Source organism: Salvia hispanica, chromosome 2 (assembly GCF_029641045.1).
Source record: "Salvia hispanica isolate PSC_SH4W2 chromosome 2, Shi_PSC_v1, whole genome shotgun sequence".
Classification (NCBI taxonomy): domain Eukaryota; kingdom Viridiplantae; phylum Streptophyta; class Magnoliopsida; order Lamiales; family Lamiaceae; genus Salvia; species Salvia hispanica.
The window spans coordinates 60380835-60388410 of record NC_142693.1 but is presented as its reverse complement, the minus strand read 5'-3'; positions in this window follow the sequence as shown (position 1 = coordinate 60388410).

Genomic DNA, 7576 nt, shown 5'->3' with positions numbered 1-7576 from the left:
ACAATTCTCATATATATATTTATATAAAAGATTGTGTCACCATTTTAGCTTTCCGGGCTTGGAAAATGGAAATTGATCTTTTTGTTTTCTTTGCAATAATTAAGATATTTAATTGTAATTAAGTAGTAAATTTGCATTATTTTGTTATGATTTTCTGATTATAACTATTTATACTGTATAGTGAGTTTATTTATTATTTAAAGTCAATTCCGATTATTTTATTGTAATTATTGTTTAGTACATTGGTGAGGAAAGGTAACCCTACAATTAGATGCATGGTCCCTATAACTATATGTAGAATGTAATTTCAACATGCTATAATGAGATGTGCAGTAGTAGTTAGCAAGTGAAATGTTGCAACTTTGCACAATTCATGCTATATATTGGTTTTACAATCACCCACCACTCTAAAAGTTGATTTCCACTTTGATAAAAAGTTGACTAAGACACACTATATAGGAATAGGATGGAAGAACTACAGAGCTACATTCATCAATAAATATATACTATAGGAGTACAAAATTATTGTTCTATAAATTTGAGTGATACTGGTTCCTAAGACCTTTAACTCTGGCTAAAACTTCTATTTTCCTGTAACTATAAAATTAGTCTAAAATATCGTAAACTTTACATTTTGTTTATTATTTTCATAGCTTGTCAATCACCGTATCCAACTAACTTATGTGCATTTTTTATCCTACTTGGTACTACTAAATTAATATGGTTTTTTATCCTACTTACCAAAATAGTAAAAAGTAGTCAAATATCATAAATATTTTACACTTGTCCACGTAGAATAAGTTTTTTGCCGAAGATATCTTATTTGGATTTGGTTGAGAAATAACAATCAAAATGTAAATTTATGATATTTTAGATCAATTTTAAAGTTCATTTTAAATAATTCAAAATTTTGGATAAAGTTCATAGTTTTAGGAGCAATATTCCTAACTTTTATACTACTACTACTATTTTACAAAAAAAGTAAAAGAGGATCATGTTGGCTACAGGAGTATATGACTACATATTTCAATGCTTCAGATGCAGTTAACTTATCTATACATATATAAAAGGTGAGTTTTGGGCCATTTTTGAATATTTATGAATTCTAAGTATAGATTTAAATATTTATAAATATAGGATGTGAAATTAAATATTTAAGTGGCCGCTAATAAAACATGGAGTAACCGCTTAATCATAAATGACTCCAATATTGAAACCGCTACATTCAAATGAATTGAAACCGCTAAAGAACGAGCTAATCAATTACAATGTTATTATATTGATACTGAGCATACTAAATTATAAAGATGATTACACTATTAGTCAACCAACATAAATATGACGGTCAAATGATGAATTCAAAAAGTTAACCACTAATCAATATTATAATCAATTGCATAAAAGTAACGGCTATCCTCTCTTATTTGTTCATCTACACTATAAATATGTAGTATGTGCAAGATTATAATCACTTCTTCATTGTCTTATTTTATTTGTTGAAACCATGGAATTCATCTTCCTTAATAATATACAACCTAGCAATACTTCGTCATAAAACCAGTGTAATCTCCTTAGAATGTATTTTTCATGACCTCATGGTATGAGTGTCACTTCTTACCTTATCACGGTTTATCTTGCGAAAAAGGTTTTTTCTCAACCAGACTTATAGTTCGGTTTATTTTATAATTTTCATTGTAATTTCCGTTTCATTTATTGTTGTTTTTTGTCCTTTGATTACAATAGTTAGAGTACGCATGTATATGGTTCGAGAATTTTATCCTATTTTTTTTACAATTCTTAGAGATGGAAGAATTGTAACATCCTTAACTCGAAACAAGTATATAATATTTATCTTCTTCTTAACAACACTTATTATTTTTGTATATTTATATTGTCAGTAGCGCTATAATTATATTAAGTGGCGTCACAAAAAATAATATTTTATCACTTATGATGAATTAATAAGTGGTGCATAATATGTGGAGTATATAGCAATGAGATAATTAAACCTATCAAAATCGAATTTATCAAACAATTAGTTGTTTAAACAAAATAAAATAGTCTACTACCAAATTTTTGTTTACTAATAATATTATTGTTGAAATTAGGATTTGGCACTTAATTAGTTATACAACTGATTTTATATAAAGAATCTAATTATCTTATCTATAGGTGATCATGCATGCTGAGTAAGATATATATTATACTATTAAGTATATTTTTACAAAAAGAAAATTTGCAGTATTAAGAATTATAAAGTAGCATAAAAATAGTATATATGTTTCATATTCCAACAAACCACGTTTAAAAGTGCAATAAATAAAGATAAACGTTCCAACGTTCAAAAGAGTTATCATTATTCATTAATATAATAGTGTTAATTCAACCAATTAATGTAATGTTTTTTGTGTAGTTTATCATTTGAATTTTTTTTATGGTCATAATTTTGACCTTTTTAATATTATAAGTTATCGATTTATTATTTAGTTAAAAATGTGATTTACATTATTTTTAGTAGAGAAATAGGAAGGATTGTTTTAAACATATTTTTTTTAAGTGTCAACACTTGATATAGTCTCTTCATCGTTGTCCAAATAATTATGTTTGTCTTGATTCCATTTCAAATATGTTTACTTTTATATCTTTAGGTATAAAATGAATTGAGGAACCTATATTTATTTAATTGTTATTATATAGTATATTTTTCTATTTTTAAATATTATATAGTTATATTATTTCTTATTTTAAATAATCAATTAATAATTTAAAACTGTGTTTGATGAAAAAATATTCTGCCTTGCATCGCACTTGGGTTAAAACTAGTTTGTACGTAATAAACCACCTAGCAAATATGAACTACTATCACAACTCTATTTACATAATTTTCCTCCCATTTTATTTCCGGTATGCTCATCAACTCTTAGCCCAAGTGAGCTAAATGGGCTCCATTCATTTATTGGCCCAAACTGTAAATGGGCTTTCCAGTTAGGTGAAGCAGATAAAATCATGAACAGAAATTTAAAAAGGAAGAAATATTTAAATAGATATCAAAGGAAAATATTTGAACAAAAAATTATACCAGAAATTGGAAGCTACTCTTTATCAGAGCCAGGTTTCGATCTTGGGACCTGTGGGTTATGGGCCCACCACGCTTCCGCTGCGCCACTCTGATTTTGATATTATTTCTCAGAGCCAGTCACATCCTTGATAATTTTCTTTATTTATTGAGTGAAGAGTAAAATACAAAAATGTGCTCGGACTATGGGTTTATCCCACTCATAGTTCCTGAATTTTAAAAATATCATTAAACATTCCTGGACTAATGGTTTATTTCGAAATTAGTCCTTTTGGTTATTTTTTATCCAAAAATGCCCTTTTGAGCATTTGAGCAATTTTGTCATTTCACATTTTAACTGTTTCAATATGATATTATTTCAATGATATGCTAAATCTGATATGCTAAAATTATTTCAATATAATTTTGAAATAATATCAGATTTAGTACATCTTGAAATAGTATCATATTGAAATAGTTAAAATGTGAAAAGACGAAATTACCCAAATGCTCAAAAGGGCATTTTCGGAACAAAAATAGCCAAAAGGACCAATTTTGGGATAAACTCTTAGTCCAGGGATGTCTGGCGATATTCTTAAAGTTCAGGGACTATGGGTGAAATAAACCCATAGTGCAGGACCATTTTTTAAAGACCATTTTTCCTATTAAACCCATTTTTGAAATATAATGCAAATCCAAATTTTAAATAAGCAAATATGATAGCAACATCAAGCATGTCTAAAATTAAATCATCATTCAAAAGTTTAATATAAAACCAAAAATAATTCACTTTCATCAAAAGTCTAAATATAAATAACTTCAACTAAAAGTTTAAATATTTTAAATCTCTAATCTAATGACACTAAACTAATAAAAGTTTCACATTCACCGATCTTGCAATCCTTCATTTGGCAGCGGATAAATAATTGGAAATAAAGTGTATCGTCGGGAGTATATGTAGATTCGAAACTAATTAACTAAAATAAAATATTTGAAAACCCTAATCCTAAAAATAACGGGTATTATCAGGTTTAACGGGTATACCCATACGGGTAGCCGGTACACCCATACCCACAAAAATTTAAAACAAACTACCCAATCCTGCCCCGTTTCCGCCGTCGGGTAGCGGGTCGGGTTGACGATTTACCGATACCAGCTACCCACTATTAGTACAGATTTATAACTAGAGTAGTGATATAGGGCAACTATCCCTAAAATGTATAATTAGAGAACAAATCTCAGCCACAAAATTAAAAAATCAAGGGCTGAGATTCAGCATAGGATTTCAAAATTAATCCAAATTTTACTTCACTACAAGAGAGAATTAGTTCACCGCAACAATATAGGGGTATAATAGACATTCAACAAATGAGTTAAGGTTAAAATCAATTACCCTATTATATTCATTTTCAAAATTCGTCTGAGCTCCTTCTTCTATTCTTCTTTACTCTATAGAATTTAACCCAACGTCATTTCCTTAACCTCCATTCGTCATTTCCTCCGCCTCCAGCTATCGTTTCTTCCATCTCCAACCACTGAAGTGAATATTATCTACCAATTTACTCATTTTCATTGATTAATCTTCTAGCTATTTTTCTTAATCGTGTTTCTTAGTTGTTTATATACGTTTAACTTCACCGCCGCACGACCGCCAGACTCTCACGGCTGTCGCACCCCTTCAGCGTCGTCACCTCACCAGAGCCGCTGTCGGTGTGCCATTGTTGCAGATTTGCCGTCGCGGCCACCGTCGGTTTGCGCTCGGAGTTTTCTAACTCCACCGCTGCCTATGTCCGCTCAAAGTTACATCATCTTCATCTCCTTCGCGCTGCCTCTGCTCACCGTGTTTGTTTCTGCTGCCGAGTCACCACCTTGGACAAATGCGCATTGCCGTTGTTGCTTCATTAAGACACAACTAACTTCATTATATCAATTTACTACTTCATCAAAAAGAATATGTAGTTTATTTTAATGTGCAAACAACACATCAGTTAAAGATGTTACTTCATTATAATATATTATTACTTCATTTTTAGAGTCATTTACTTCATTATAATGTTTTATTACTTCATTTTAGTAATAAAACCTACTGTATAAACAGATCATTTATATTACTTCATTATCATAACTTATTACTTCATCATATGAATTCAATACTTCACAACAACTAGATTATAGTTAATAGGAAAACAGATCAGTGGCATTACCTCATCACATAAAATATGTAGTTCATTTGAATATGCAAACAATGCGGCAGTTAATTTTAATTCTAAAATCCTAAACTCATACAAAACAGTGAACATATAGTTCATATTTATAGACTATTACTTCATTATCATTTTTATTACTTCATTTTGGTTATAAACCTTACTGCATAAACAGATCATTTATATTACTTTAATATTATAATTTATTACTTCATCTTATCAATTTACTACTTCATTAAAAAGAATATGTAGTTCATTTTAATGTGCAAACAATACATCAGTTAAAGATGTTACTTCATTATAATGTATTATTACTTTATTATTAGAGTCATTTACTTCATTATAATGTTTTATTACTTCATTTTAGTAATAAAACCTACTGTATAAACAGATAATTTAAATTACTTCATTATCATAACTTTTTACTTCATTATATGAATTCAATACTTCACAACAACTAGATTATAGTTAATAGGAAAACAAATCAGTTGCATTACCTCATCACATAAAATATGTAGTTCATTTGAACAAAACAGTTAAATAATTCGCACCTATAGTGTACCCAAAATAAGTATGCTGAACGAAAAAAAAAATTCAACCAAAACAAAACTCATTAACAGTGAACTAAAACCATTGGAAAGTGAACTAAATACGTGTAAGAAGTGAACTAAAACCACCACTTAGGTCTATCCATTTTCTCCTGCATTTTCTTCAACAGGAGCAGTCCTCACTTCGCCTCATTACCCCAACAAACCTTTTGGAAGCCGTACAATGAAGACTCCAGGCCACTCTTTCACCTTGACACCAAAATTAATCATAACTATCGATGAAGACGACGACAAACCAGAGCTGCACCATCATAGCAAAGAGAAGGTGGACGAACCTAACGTGGAACTCATCTCAGATATCCAAGGACCTCAAAAGATGGAACTCATTATATTCACAATATACATCACTATATCCTCAATATACATCATTGAAAGCATATACTAGTTCACTATAGGCACAATTTACTCCACTGTAAGCATATACTAGTTCACTATATGCTTAATTACTTCACTGTAAGCATATACTAGTTCACTATATGCACAATATACTTCACTGTGAGCATATACTAGTTCACTATATGCACAATATACATCACAATATTCACTTCACCATTAGAAATGTTTATTTCACTATAACAAATATTCACTTCAAATTGACAGTTGATGATAGAGAAATCAGTTCTTGCGATGAAGAATATGCAATTGATGATGGAGATTGTTGAACATGAGCGGAGCTATGTAGATTGTATAATTGGCTAGGGAGATCACAACAAATCAACGCGAGTGATGGAGATAGGGAAAATCTTAGCATTAGCGATAAAAATCTATAGAATCTGTGTGAGTATAGCGAATTTGCAGATTCTGAAATCGATAATTGACGATGGAGTAAATCAGTTCTTGCGATGAAGATTCTTCAATTGGCGATAGAGATTGTTGAGCATGAGTATGTGCAGTGGAGATTGCAACAAATTAGTCGGGGAGCAAGAGGCGACGACGGCATTGGTGTAGAGATATTGCCGATGCTCGCGAGAGGAGGTGAGCCGTACTCCGCGAGAGGCAGACCGGAGGAGGGGGCCACAGATAGGGAGGTAGCCGTGAGAGGCAGGCAAGCCGGAGAAGGATGTCGCCGGAGAGGAGGTGCAAGTGTGCTTCGCCACCTCCGTCGTGAGAGAAGGAGAGAGTGTGTGTTTGTGTGTGTAAGCGTGAATGGTGTGTGTATGTGAAAATATGAGAACAAAGTTGATTTCCTAAAATACCCCTATGCAATTTTGATTAATTAAAGTTATTTAGTTATTTTAGTCATTGGATTAAAATAACATATAGCTGAGATTTATTCTCATTATAAACTTAAAATTAGTTAGACCTTGATCAACTCTTTGTAACTATATTTTAAGTTTATAATAAAGATTTTTTTTCCTATTAAAGGTAGGAAGCTAAACTAAACCTAATATATACCAGCCCATAACTATAGTCTATAAACGGTAGAGTTCTTTAATGTATTTTGGAAATGTATAAAAATAAACTCTTGTAAAAAGAAAAATTAACTCCAACGATAGCACAGATTGAATGTTTAAAAAATGTAAATAATGATTAAAACTAAAAGACTAATTAATGACAGTGTCCTATATTTGACATCACTTATTGGTTTGTGTGCATATTTGGATTCAAATATTACATTTTAATATAATCCTTACAAATTTAAGATATTGTGCGCATAACTAAAAAAATTGTAATAATACACGTATGAATATAATTACTATCCCATATTT